Here is a 13788-nt window from a genome sequence, read left to right on the forward strand (position 1 = left end):
AACTCTGTGATTTCTTTCTCTAGGAGAGTTACCTGTCTCATTCCTCTGTTCTGGTATCTCTGCCAAGGCTAGCAAGGCTTTGGGAAATAGGACAAGGTGTTGTCTTAGGACACTGTCCTCCCATGTTTTGAGTGGTTGAGAGCCTCAGAACAGAAAAAGAGTACAACTAAGAATGACCTCTCTCTCTTTCACCTGTCTCAGCAAGATGGAACAGGGGAAGTGATACTTGAGGTGATTTTGAAAACCCAGGAGTACGAAGGTCTGTCCATGTACATTCATAGTCATAATCACCATTGCACACATAAGTATGTTGGAGGGCATATAGTCAATGTAAAGTGTCTTAAACTGGGTTTCCCCAACAGCAGACCCCGAGTACGGGTAGTTTACTTGATGAAAATGGTCAATCAGGATAGGGAAGGAAGCCAATAAATGTTTATTATTGTTTATTATTGAGCAGGCTACCTTTGTGGATATAGTAGCTCAATCTTGCTAGGGACCTCTGATAGGCTATGTGTCATCTCAAATAAGGTATGAGGGAACTAAGGTATTTATTTACCAACTTCTGACAGCCATCAATTGAGAGCTGTACCCAGAGGGCATAAAGTACCCAGATATTCTGGCCTACCAGCACAGGAGGAGAAAAATCTTCAATAGCCTGAAGTCCTCAAAGAATCTCAGGTAATTAAATATGCAAGCCAATGGTTCTGCACAATGTTACTACCAAATGCGGATAGGGCATTGACAGTGTCTGGGGCATAGGCAGGGAAATCAACTACATATGAAATATGACTTCAGAAGTATCAGGAAGTTCAATCAGCACTGAGTGATAACCCCCGTGAAAACTTCTTATTTTTCCCTAATGTGGAAAACAATACTCAATTATGATCTTTTATTTGCAAATTAATAGATAAATTAATACATAAGTGAATTTATTAGTTCAATATAATGGAAAACTTCAAGCCTTTGGTTTCAGACATGACTGGATCCATGTTTTCTGTTTATGCCATCATGATTTATTCTCCTTTTTGGGGACTATTTTCCTGTGTTTTGGCGTTATGCTCAGGTAGGTTATCTCCACAGGTGGCAAAATGGACTACCAATTAGATTCAACCTAGTTAGTAAGTCCAAAATAAATAAATCACCTATTTTCCAACAGTTCCAGAATACATGTAAGGAGGCATTCACCATACTAAACCACATCCCTTGCACATCTCTACCAGTTATTACGTATGGGCAGAGAAATGAGATTTGATGATTGGCTGGACTTAGGTCATAAATCCTCCCTAGAACTATGGGAACTGGTTTGCCTGCATCACATAGCATGAGGTATGGGCAGAGTAGCTTCTTAGAAGGAAATCAGGTTGCTGTTATTAGAGAAGGGAAAGTGGGTTGCAGACAGATTACACACACACACACACACACACACACACACACTACTACTGCTACACATGCACCACAGATATCCATATCTGTTGTCATTTTACCCTTTATCTTTGATCTCTGAAAAAAATGCAAATTTATCTGGAGATTTATTAACTTAATTTTTCCAGCCAGGTGACATTTTCTTTCTAGTCTTGCAACTGGGTATTTTTGTGATACTGCGAAATTCACTAAATAGAATGTTCAATTGGGATATTTCCTCTCTTGGAAGTTTTCAGGTGAGACCTTTAAGCTGGAAGTACCAGGTACCAAGTGCCCCTGTGTTCTAATTGGAGGTTCTAGGCCATCCGAATAGGAGTTACAAATAAGGGGATCCCAACATTTGTTCTTTGAATTTTAGTCCAACAAACCATGTGGACTCTATTAGAGTTTATTAATGAGAATTTCTTTAGAGGCATTAAGATTCTGCTTATTCTTCTCCTCCTCGTGGGGAAACACAAGTGGTATTTTCCACTTCCACACTAATGAGTGAGGCAGGCCCACATGAGGTCATTGTAGAGCCTAGCATGTGCCCCTTGGTTGGGTTTCCTGACTTACACTTGGAAAGGACTGGAACTGCCTCACTGAAGGGTGAGGAGACAGACTGAGAGGGAAGGAAGCATTCTAGGCTGTTCCTTCAATATGCCATAGCAATTAAGTACGTGGGCTCTGAAGCGCTCCTGCTTTAGTTCAGATCTCATCTCCACCAGGTATTAACCGAGTGTTTGTGGTTGTGTAACTAATTTTTTCCTGTGGCTTTGTGGAAATAATTCAAAGGAGTATTGTGAGAATGAAATGAATTGAAATATATTAAGTGCTTGGAAGAGGACTTAGCACGTAGTAAGAGTTAGCTTTGATTATTACTTCTTTCTCATAGGCTGAGGTAGATATTTCTGAGGCCCCACAGAAGGATTTGAGTTATCTGGAAAGGGAGCCCAAATAAGAAGGTCACTAGAGGTGACACAACAGGGAGAGTCTCTGTGGGACATTTGAACCTGGGACAGAGGGAAATGTCATACACAGTCAACTAGAGGAGACATGAAATATGGAGTCTTAGCAGGATCTCTGATAATAGCAGGTGTCTTTGAAGAACCCCAAAGATACCCTAAAGTTACTAACTTTTACAGATCTGCCCATAGGTGTGGACAGCTAAGAGAACTATGTGGTACCGCTTCCTTTTTTCCCCATCCTTCCTCCACACCACAGGTAAGAGCAACAGCTTTGTGAATAGAGGAGGAATGCCAAAGCCAAGAAGAAGAATAAAATAAACCCAAACAAAGCTAATCCCTTGCAAAAACTTTAGATCTGGGAAGTAGATAAGAGTGTGAAGCTTTGATATTGCCATGGACTGAACTGTGTTCCCTTGCCGCCCACATTCATATGTTGAAGCACTAATCCCCCCCCACCCCAAGGTGACTATAGTTGAAGAGAGTCCTTTTAGGAGGTAATTAAGGCTAAATAAGGTTATAAGTTTGGGGCCCTAATCTGACAGGACTGATGATTTTATAAGAAGAGGAAGAGAGAGAAGCTATCTCTCCCTATGCCATAGTAGGACACTTCAAGAAGGTAACCGTCTGCAAACCAAGAAGGGAGCCCTAATCAGGAACAAAACTGACCAGCACCCTGATTTCAGAATTTCTAGCCTCTGAAACCCTAAGAAAATAATTTCTGTTGTTTAAACCGCCAATCCATCTTGTACTCCAATTTGACTAATACAGATACTAAGCTGTACAATGCCTGAAAAATGAGACTACTCAGTTACACTATTCATTAATATCTTATAGTGACTGGAAAAGCAATGCTTTCAGCCTAAGATTTCATCCCAGAGCAGGGAAGGATTTTTACCATAAGAGACTTCAAAGGGCAGTGATGAGGAGGAATGGACACAATTTTCATGAATCTAGATTTTAATAATTTGATTGCATACTTAAATTCTTTGGACTACGTTTCATTTCTTTGGAATTATAAAGGAGTTGGTTTAGATGAGATTCAAGTCCCCAATGCAACTCAGTTATGTTACATTCAATGATTCATTTCCATTTATGTGAAAGAAATTTCTAAAAGGTAAAGAAGTTCAGACACTTCAAAAGGAAGAAGGGGAGAAAAGGAGCACCTTTTAGAGAACTAGAAGTCTTAAGGTTTCCAACCACAGACCACACTTCTCTGAGGCCTGACACTGTCACCGGTACTAGCCATTTCCTTAAAAGGCCCTTTTAGAATGAATGTCATTTAGTGAAATTCCAACAATGCTTGACTAACAAGGAGACACTTAGCGTTCTCAAAAATTTTCTTCATAGCCTAAAACTAATTTTAGTGAATGTAAATTAAATCATAAGGAATGCATGCACGCATACGCTTAAACACACACACAACAGTCACAATGGATCTAGAACTCTAGGACGTCTGGTTAATAAAGTTAAACTTCTGATTTCAAGCAAAATACAGCTAACTGTCCAAGTTTTAAAAAGTTGCCGTGGTATTCTAAAATATGTGCCGAGAATTCCATATTCACTCTCAGACAACTCAATCCTAGTAGCGTTTCCTTAAAGATAATTACTCCTTTCCCATACCACACACGTCCCTATACTTGGGGAAACTGCAATTACAATTTTAAAGGTCTGCCATGCACCGGTGGCAGGTTTAAAGACATTCCCTTCCAGTGTGTCAAAGTCTTAGGTTTCTGAGGAGGAGAATCCAATGAAAATGTACACCGAAAATTCCCAGTTAAAAAGAGCCTGCTGCATGAGGGCATTTTCCCATTTAAATGTTGCCAATGATACGTAATTTGCAGCCTGCACATTTCCCTTGTAGGCCTGCCCATACCAAGAGCCAGGGTTACTAAAAAGTCTTTGTACCTTTTTCACATAAATCCAGTGCTTCTTATAAAAACATTTTTCTCATGTTGGAGTGATTCATAAAGCCTCTAATCCCATGGGTGTAATAGGACACCTCTCAATTATACATCTCAGGGATGAGTAATTTCACAAGCTGAGCGAAAGAGATAAATGCATTAAAGTGTTCTTGCAAAACAAATTCCAGGGAGAGAAAAAGATGAGAAAGGAAGTGAACGTAGAAATTGAAGACTGACTTCATTGTGCAGAAAAGAATACGAGATTTGCCATGGCAGACTGCTTAATTCAGAATTCTGCAGGGACAATCCTGGTAAAGCACTGCCAAAAGCCTTCCTAATCTGCAGGTACCTACCAAAGCTCATCTTTGTCTCTGGTAACTGCAGAGTATGAGAACTGTATAATAATCACATTTTGTAGTGAGTCATGGGTCAGAGAATCTGTGAGGAATTATCTCATTATATTATTTCATTCAGGATTGGTTCCATTCAGAGGCAGAGCAGTTGGTCACTCCTGGACCTTTTGGCCTTATCAGAAGCTATATATTGAGCCTCTGGTCTGTGGGAAGGCACAAGGTAGCTAGCTGTAACCGCGGTTATGACCATCATAAGAATCAGGGCTGGAGCGCCTGAGTGACTAGTCGGTTGGGTAACTGCCTTCGGCTCAGGTCATGAACTCAGGGTTGGGATGGTGTCCCACATTGGGCTCCCTGCTCAGCAGGAGTCTGCTTCTCCCTCTGTCTCTCCCTTCACTCATGCCCTCTCTCTTTCTCTCTCAAATAAATAAATAAAATCTTAAAAAAAAAAAAAGAATCAGGGCTGATAAAGGAAAATCACCATATAAAGCAATATCATTTGTCCTGGGTGAGAAATCTTTTTTTTTTTTTTTTTTTTTTCTGGGTGAGAAATCTTAAAGATACATGGAGGTAGTTACAATCACTGTTGGAATCATTTAAGGAGGCTTCATAGATGAGTAGAACCTTTAAAGAAAGGTAGTCTTTAGATAAGCAGAGTGGACAGAGGGTGTCCTGGAGAGTCACTTCGTGTTGGAGAGATGGAACCATATATGCCTATAGGTTGGAAGATTTAAAACATGCTTAGAGAACATTTATATTATTAGATAAAGCAGTAGGAAATTGTTCTTGTAGGTAATAAGTGATCAAGTATCCCCAGTTTTGTAAGACACAAACCTGGCTTACGGGAAGACAAAGGTGGATATATGGGTAGGAGCCAGGAATCGGGAATTGGGAGTGTCCTGGCAAGGTCCTTTCCAGTGAGACATTTCCCTTTAGCCTCATCAACTACACGGCATCTGAAACCCAAAGAATTATGAATCTGAGAAGTTTCAAAGGAGAGGACTTAGGAAATATTTAGTTTAGTTTCCAAACCCCGAATGACCCTTCTTTGTCTGCTTTTATCACCCCAGTGACAATGAATGTACACCTAATTCAGTTAATTCTCTTTTGAGACAATTCTAATGGGTATATTTGTTTCTTTATTCCTGTGTGTGTGTGTGTGTGTGTGTGTGTGTTTATTTAATGTTGAACCAAAGATTAGTGCTACAGGCAAGGTTAAAACTTCAGGGCATGCCTTTAAACATTTGAATACACCAGATCAAATACAGATCTTCCTCAGTTTATAATGGGGTTATGTCTAATAAACCCATTGTAAATGGAAAATATCCTGTCAAAAATGCACTTAATACACAATATCTACTGAATATCATAGTTTAGCTTCACCGAACTTAAACGAGTTCAGAACACATATGTAGACTAGAGTTGGGCAAAATCATCTAATACAAAGCTTATTTTATAATTAAGTATTGACCGTCTCATGGAATTTATTGAATACTGAAAGTGAAAAACAGGATGGTCACATGGGTGCAGAATGGTTGTAATTTATTACCCTCCCAATGGTGGGGCTGTATGTGACCTGTGGCTCACAGCCCAGTATTGCAAGAGGGTATTCTGTGAATAACACTAGCCCAAGAAAAGATCCAAATTCAAAAATCAAAGTACAGTTTCTACTGACTGTGCATTGCTTTTGCACCATCATACAGTAAAAATAAATAAATAAATAAATAAATTTGTTAAGTCTAACCACCTTAAGTCCGGGACTATCTGTGCTCCCTTTCTGACTGATTTTATTTTTATGACTTAATTTCAGGCTCCTCACCTGGCTGGTCTCCTTTCAACATGCTCCCATTTGTGAAAGTTTCTTTGAAAGTTCAACATTTAACACAACACAACACACTATCTGGAAATTGTATGCCTATATCCACCCACCTTCTAGACATGTTTTCTGATTAATATAATATAATTAAATTTTCTTGGCAGTCGCCATGCAAAGCAGAACCATACAGAGTTTACTGTCTGCTAAATCCTAACGTACTTCCTACCCAGGCTACTTAGCCATGAAAATCCTATTTTATAGCTGTACAAATGGTTTTGTATACCACAATTAAGATTTTTCATTAAATTCCTGTTAGGTGACATGTAGGCATGTAGGCATAGCTAGGCATAGTTAGCCCCTTGTTTCAAGCTTTTAAGGTCACTATTCTTTAGTCAACATGTCTGTTGCGCTCTAATTTTTCATCTATAGGTTTGATCAGCATCTGACAAAGTCCTTACAGTAGTCTTTAGTAAAATGATTTAATTAGGTGGGGCTCTAACATACACCACCAGATCAGTAGCTGGCTTCACATGAACTATTTAGAAAATAATATTGGTGGAAGTCACTTAATTTTGCTGTACTTTAGCCAATATTGCTCACTCTCAATTATAGGTATAAGTGATCTATTTGTAAGATAATCTTGCTGAAATACCTGTGCCTTCAGCATGCTGCATTTTAAAAGTTTTCTCTCAAAATTATTATCACAACTTTTGCTTCATGGGTTGTTTCTACAATGCTTTTGTAAAATAAAAGAGAGAAGGAATATAGTGGTTACCTCCTGTTACGTAGTAGCACCCTTTCAAATCCATTACCACCTAAATGATGCCTATGTCCCAACACAATGATAGATCAAAACACAGGTCAGCAAACTTTATGTAAAAGGTCAGACAGCCAATATTTTAGACTTGGTGGGCTACGTGGTCTCTGTTGCAAATCTTCAACTCTGTCATTGAAGAGCAAAAGCTTCCAAAGACATTACTAAATACTAAATAAATGGGTGTGGCTCGATCCAAAGAAACTATATTTACAAAAACAGGCAAGAGTTTATTTGGCCCAAGACTGGAGTTTGCGGACCCCTGTGTTAATACGTTAGTACTCATGCATTGTCAATGATCACATCTGTAATATCTGAAAGTACAGAGGAGTGTCTAAAAAAAAGAGGACTATAAATGGGAAAAGTCAGGAAAAGAATTTGAAGATGATAATCTCCCTGTGAGGAGAGTAGACGGCTCCCCTCTTCAAGGAGCCACTAGGGACAGCTGAGGGCTTTAAAGAGGAGCGGATGGGTGATAACATCCATCTGTAAGAGAGTATGCTTTGCAAAAGATGCAAATTTAATCTATTTTGCACTTTTGCTGAGGTTTGGGACAGGTTTCAGTATTGATATTACCCAAATATCACACTCCATTCTCTAGAGGCATGATATGAAACAAAAAAGTATATAGCATTCAGCTACCAGCAGCTTGGGGTATTTTTTAACTTGGCTGGTGACAGTTACAAGGCCTTGAGTGTATGTATGTAAAACAGCATTTCAGCTCTCTTACTGTTTTACTTTACTGTTCAGTAAAGCTTGACCTATGAACTCACAAAGTACAATTGTGAATACAAAAATAAACAAATGAAACTTCCTCCTCGGGGAAGAGTTAGCCTGTCACATGAACTGAAACGGGAACTGAAAGATTCTTTTGGGAAGGACATTATTGTTCTGTACATTGTATGGAGTTCATATGCCATCTGTCTTTAATTATAAAATACCATAGATTGTAAGATGTGCAACAGATCTAATAATAGCCAAACAGGAAAGAAACCTAAGCAAACTAAACAAAATTCTACCATATTAAATGTTCCCATCAACTGTAGACAACACCCTGGCTTTAGAAATTTAAAAGTGAAAAAAGAGCATCATAAAATGAAAGAAATGTTTCACATTATCTCCTCCACTGTCCCCTCCCCACCCCAAGACACACACACACACACACACACACACACACACACAACTTGGCTTTAGGGAAAAATAAAACAAGCAAGAACTTATCACCCATGCTTCAGGAATAATGAAGCATAAATGAGCTTCACTGCTTTGTCCCAACTTGTCTATACAAAGATGAGATGAAATCTTATATTTGGATTGTTTAAAGTTGATATGAAGCTATGAAGGATTTTGTAAAAATAAACTTTATTCTAGAACAGTTTTAATTTTATAAAATTATTTCAAAGATAATAGAGTGTTTTATTGTTCCCCACACCCGATTTTTAATTTGCCTCTTGTTTATTGTTGTTGTTAAGTTTTAAGAATTATTTGTACTTTTTAGATACAAAGTTCTAAAGCCAATGTGAGGATTGAACTCACGACCCTGAGATCAAGAATCTCATGCTCCACTGACTGAGCCAGCGAGGCGCCCCTAGATACAGATTCTTCTTCAGGGATGTGTTTTGCAAATATTTTCTCCCAGTTTGTGGTTTGTCTTTTCTTTTTCATAACTGTGTCCTAATTTCCTTTTTTTTTTTTTTTTGTTCTAGGATCCCATCCAGGATACCACATTAAATTTAATAGTCATGTCTCCTTAGGCAGCTGTTGGTTTTAACAGTTTCTCAGACTTCTCGTTTTAGATGACCTTGACAGTTTTGCAGATTATTGGTCAGATACTTTATACAATGTCCCCCAATTGAGATTTGTATTACATTTAAATTCTTTTGCCACTTTCTGCATTCCATTCTAGGGTCCTCCAAACTCTGAAATTATTTCTTAAATATTGCATACATTAAGATTTATTCTTTGTGCTGTAAAAGTCAGTGGATTTTGACAAATGCTTAACATCTTGTACTCACCACTGCAGTATCATACAAAGTAGCTTTACTACCCTAAAATCCCCCTGTGTTTTACCTATCAACCAGGCCTCCTTTACCACCCACTGAACCCCTGGTAACCACTGGTAACCACTGATCTGTTTACCAGCACTACGGTTTTGCCTTTTCCAAACTGTCATACACTTGTGGAAGTATACAGTAAGTAGCCTTTTCATACTGGCTTCTTTTATTTTGTAATATGCATGTAAAGTTCCTCCATGTCTTTTCATGGCTTGACGGCTTGTCTCCATGTCTTTTCATGGCTTGACGGCTCGTTTCTTTTCATTGCTGAATGCTATTCCATTTAATCATATATCAAGTTTGTTTATCCTATCACCTGTTGAAGGAAATCATGATTGTAGTTTTTGAGGAGCATAAAGACCTTCTAGACATTTGTATGTATGTTTTCGTGTGAACATAAGTTTTCAATTCATTTGGGTAAATACGTAGGCGTGCAATTGCTGGATCTTATGGCAAGCCTAAGTTTAGCTTTGCAAGAAACTGCCAAAGTATTTTCTGAAGTAGCTGTACCATTCTGCACTCTCACCAGCAGTGAATGAGAATTCCTGTTGCTCCACACCCTGACAAACTGTTGTTGTTGGTGTTTTGAATTTTTGTCATTCTAGTAAGCTTATAATGATGTCTCTTTTTTGTTTTAACTTGTAATTCCTTAGCGATAAATAATACTGAGCATATTTTCATACGCTTATTTCCATGTGTATATCTTCTTTGGTCACATGTACGTTCAGATTTTTTTTGCCTATTTTTAAACTGGGTTGTTTTCTTTTGGTTGAGATTAAAGTTTTATTTGTGTAGTTTGGATAGGCGTCCTCTATGAGACGTATCTGTTATAAATATTCTCTCCCAGTCTGTGGCTTGTCTTCACATTCACTTGACATTGCCATTCACAGAGCAGAATTTTTAATTTTAATGAAGTCCAGCTGGTCAATTATTTCTTTCATGGACTATACTTTGGTGTTATATCAAAAATGTCATTGCCCTAGAGTTTCTCCTATGTTCTCTTTTAGGAATTTTATAGTTTTGCATTTTATATTTAGATCTGTGTTATTTTGAGTTAATTTTCTTGAAGGATGTAAAGTCTGTATATGGATTTTTTTTCATGTTGATGCCCAGCTGGTTTTGTACTATTTGTTGAATGGACTGACTTTTCATTCTCTCCATGGTACCCTTCAATGAACCAAAGTTTTTAAAATTTTAATCTAGTCCAGTTTATTTTTTCTTTTGTTGCTTATGCTTTTGATGTCATATTTAAGATTCTATTGCCAAATCCAAGGTCATGCATATGTTCTTTGAAGAGCTCTATAACTACAGATTTTAAATTCATGTCTTTGATTAATTTCTTATTAATTTTTGTATATTATACATGGTAAAGGTCCAATTTCATTCTTTTCTATGTTGATATACAGTTTTCCAGAACAATTAGCTCAAAAGACTGTTCTTTCCCCATCAAATGGTCTTTTCATTCTTGTCAGACATCAATTAACCATAGATTGGTAGACCACTGAGTTTATTTCTATGTTTTTAACTCTATTCTATTGGATTTTTATATATTCTTAGGCCAAAACTATACAGTTTTGATTATTGTAACTTTGTAGTAAATTTTGAAATCAGGAAGTGAGAGTTCTTCAAATTTGTTCTTTTTCAAAAAATTTTTTTCCCCAGTTTTACTGGAGAATGGGTCCACAATGCTCCTCACACTGTCATGCTGCAAGTGGAATTCTCTTTAAATATAATTTTAATACAATATTTATAATTTATTAAGCTCTCTAGAAAACAGACCCATCCCTTCACAAAAATACAGTTTAAGTTATGAATTTTTTCTTAAAAGAATGATACCTCTAAAAAATCATAAACTGGTCTGTGACATCTTCTCTAACAAAGTTGAAGCTTTAGGTGTTTATAGCAAAATTTGTGATTTAAGATATGATTTGAGTTTTGTAATTCAAAATTTTAATTGAAGCACTTTGTACAAGTACAGAATTGCAAAGAAAACTAGTAATTTGATTAATTTTAGAAAATATATTTTCCCTGTTTATTATGTATTAACATATATTTGTTATTAAAGGTTTAAACAATTCAGTCCTGTACCCCTACAGAAAAAAAAATAATACATTTAGATATATTTACCCCATGGGTCATTTTAAAATAAATATGCCTTTTCCCTGCAACTTCACTATTTCACTTCATAATAGAGCTTAGAAAAGTTTACTTGTTATTTAGTGTGGATCTTCCTCATATTTTTCTTTAATGGCTATAAACTATTTCATAATGGGGTTTCCTTATTTTATTTTTTACTTTTTCAATTTTTATTTAAATTCTTGTTAGTTAGCATATAGTGTAACATTGGTTTCAGCAGTAGAATTTAGGGATTCATCAATTACATACAACACCCAGTGCGCATCATAACAAGTGCCCTCTTTAATACCCATCACCCATCTAGCCCATCCCCCACCTCCCTCCTTCCATCAACTCTCAATATGTTCTCTAATGTTAAGAGTCTCTTGTGGTTTGTTCCCCTACACTTTTTCCCCTTCCCATGTTCATCTGTTCTGTTTCTTAAATTCCACATATAAGTGAAATCATACAGTATTTGTCTTTCTCTGACTGACTCACTTAGCATAATACCCACTAATTACACCCACATTGTTGTAAATGGCAAGATTTTGTTCTTCCGATGGCTGAGTAATATTCCATTATATATATATATATATATACAGCATCTTCTTTATTCATCAGGTGATGGACATTTGGGCTCTTTTCATAGTTTGGCTAAGGTTGATAATGCTGCCATAAACACTGAGGTGCATGTACCCCTTTGAATCTGTATTTTTGTATCTTTTTGGTAAATTCCTAGTAGTGCAATTGCTGGGTTATAGGGTAGTTCCATTTTTAACTTTTTGAGGAACCTCCATACTATTTTTCACAGTGACTGTACAGTTTGCAATTACCTTATTTTTAAAAATATTCTCCATTGATGAACATTTAGGTTTCTTAAAATAAACCTTTTAATTATAATTATTGGAGATCAGAATTTATTAAACACTGATCACCTCAGCGTGTATTTGGGTTCAGCTACATATGACAGAAATTTTGAATAACAAGTTAAGTTCTAAATCCTTCCCCCTACTTTACCTCCAATATGTGCTTACCAAGATGCTCAGAAGTAAGGTTAGTTGATGATGTCTTGCAGTTTGAATATGGCAGGGTCAAAGATTCTTTGAATATGGCAGGATCAAAGATTCTAAGATCTCTTAGTTTTTCCTTTAGGATCGCAAAAAGGCTGTTCCAGCTTCAGACCTCTCATCTGCATCCCTGCCAGAACAAGGAAGAAATACAACATGAAAATAAGGCTTATGCCCCTGTAAGGTGCTTTCCTGAAAACCCTGCTATTGTTGGCTAAACTGTGCTTTCCCCTACAAATTCATATTTTGGATTCCTAACTCCCAGTGTCTCGGAATGTGACTGTATTTGGAGATAGGGTCTTAAAAAGGTAATTAAGTTAAAATGAGGTCATTTTGTTTATTTTTATATGACTCATGTCCTTATATGAAGAGGAGACAAGGACAGACACACACAGAGGGAAGACCATGTGAAGATACAAGGAGAAGTTGGCCACATACAAGCGAATGAAAGAGGCTTTGGAAGAAACTAACTCAACAGACACTTTGGTCTCGGACTTCTAACCTCTATAATTGTGAAAAAATAAATTTCTCTTGTTTAAGCCACCAACTCTGTAATATTTTGTTACAGCACCCTAGGATCACATACCCAGTGATTTTTTTTTTCTTACATCACACTAACTAGAAGTGTGTCACACCTGGTTATCCTTAGACAGAAGGAAGACTTGCATCTAAGAAATATGTTTTTTTTAATTGATTACATTTCTGCCGCTATCAAAACCAAGATTCTAATACTAAGCAAAGAGAGCCTAGTAAATAATGAATATTCTCTGCTCTGAGTTCTAAGCTCTTTACTTGTATAATCTTATTTAATCCTTATAAAATTGAAATATTTCACAAATACATAAATCAAGAAGTCAAATAAAAAGTCACCTAGTTAGTACATAAATCAACCTGACTGAACCATAAGCTATCTGACTCTAGAACCCACAGTCTAAGTTATCTCAATATTTTGCTCTCTATTAAAAGTAATACCATATTGAAGCTCCTAATACATACACGTTTTTGCATTTGAGAAATGAGATCTTTAGAAACTGGATTTCCAGGATTCCTAGGATCATAACTACTGGAATTCATGTTGTTATTAATGTTTAAATGAGAACGTGTTGGTTAAACTGCCTTCTAAAAAGGCATTATCAAATGACACTCACACCAACAGTTTGTATGTGTCCATTTTCTCTCTGGTGCTGGGTATTAACAATTTTGTAAGTATTTTGCTAACCTAATGGGTCAAAAAAGATAAAACATTGTTTTTATTAAAGATTTCACTTATTTATTTGAGAGAGAGAGAGAGAGAGAGCG

The 13788-nt window shown here is 36.8% G+C and overlaps 1 long non-coding RNA gene across 1 annotated transcript; it reads left to right on the forward strand.

Annotated features, from left to right (window-relative positions):
* The first annotated feature begins 8974 nt into the window (after positions 1-8974).
* On the forward strand, positions 8975-13014 carry LOC123939749. Its single transcript, XR_006817965.1, has 3 exons — positions 8975-9445; positions 12575-12668; positions 12860-13014. It is a non-coding gene; the product is annotated as an uncharacterized LOC123939749 (long non-coding RNA).
* Positions 13015-13788: the final 774 nt, after the last annotated feature.

The sequence above is a fragment of the Meles meles genome, chromosome 4 (genome assembly GCF_922984935.1).
Source record: "Meles meles chromosome 4, mMelMel3.1 paternal haplotype, whole genome shotgun sequence".
In the NCBI taxonomy this organism is placed as follows: Eukaryota; Metazoa; Chordata; class Mammalia; order Carnivora; family Mustelidae; genus Meles; species Meles meles.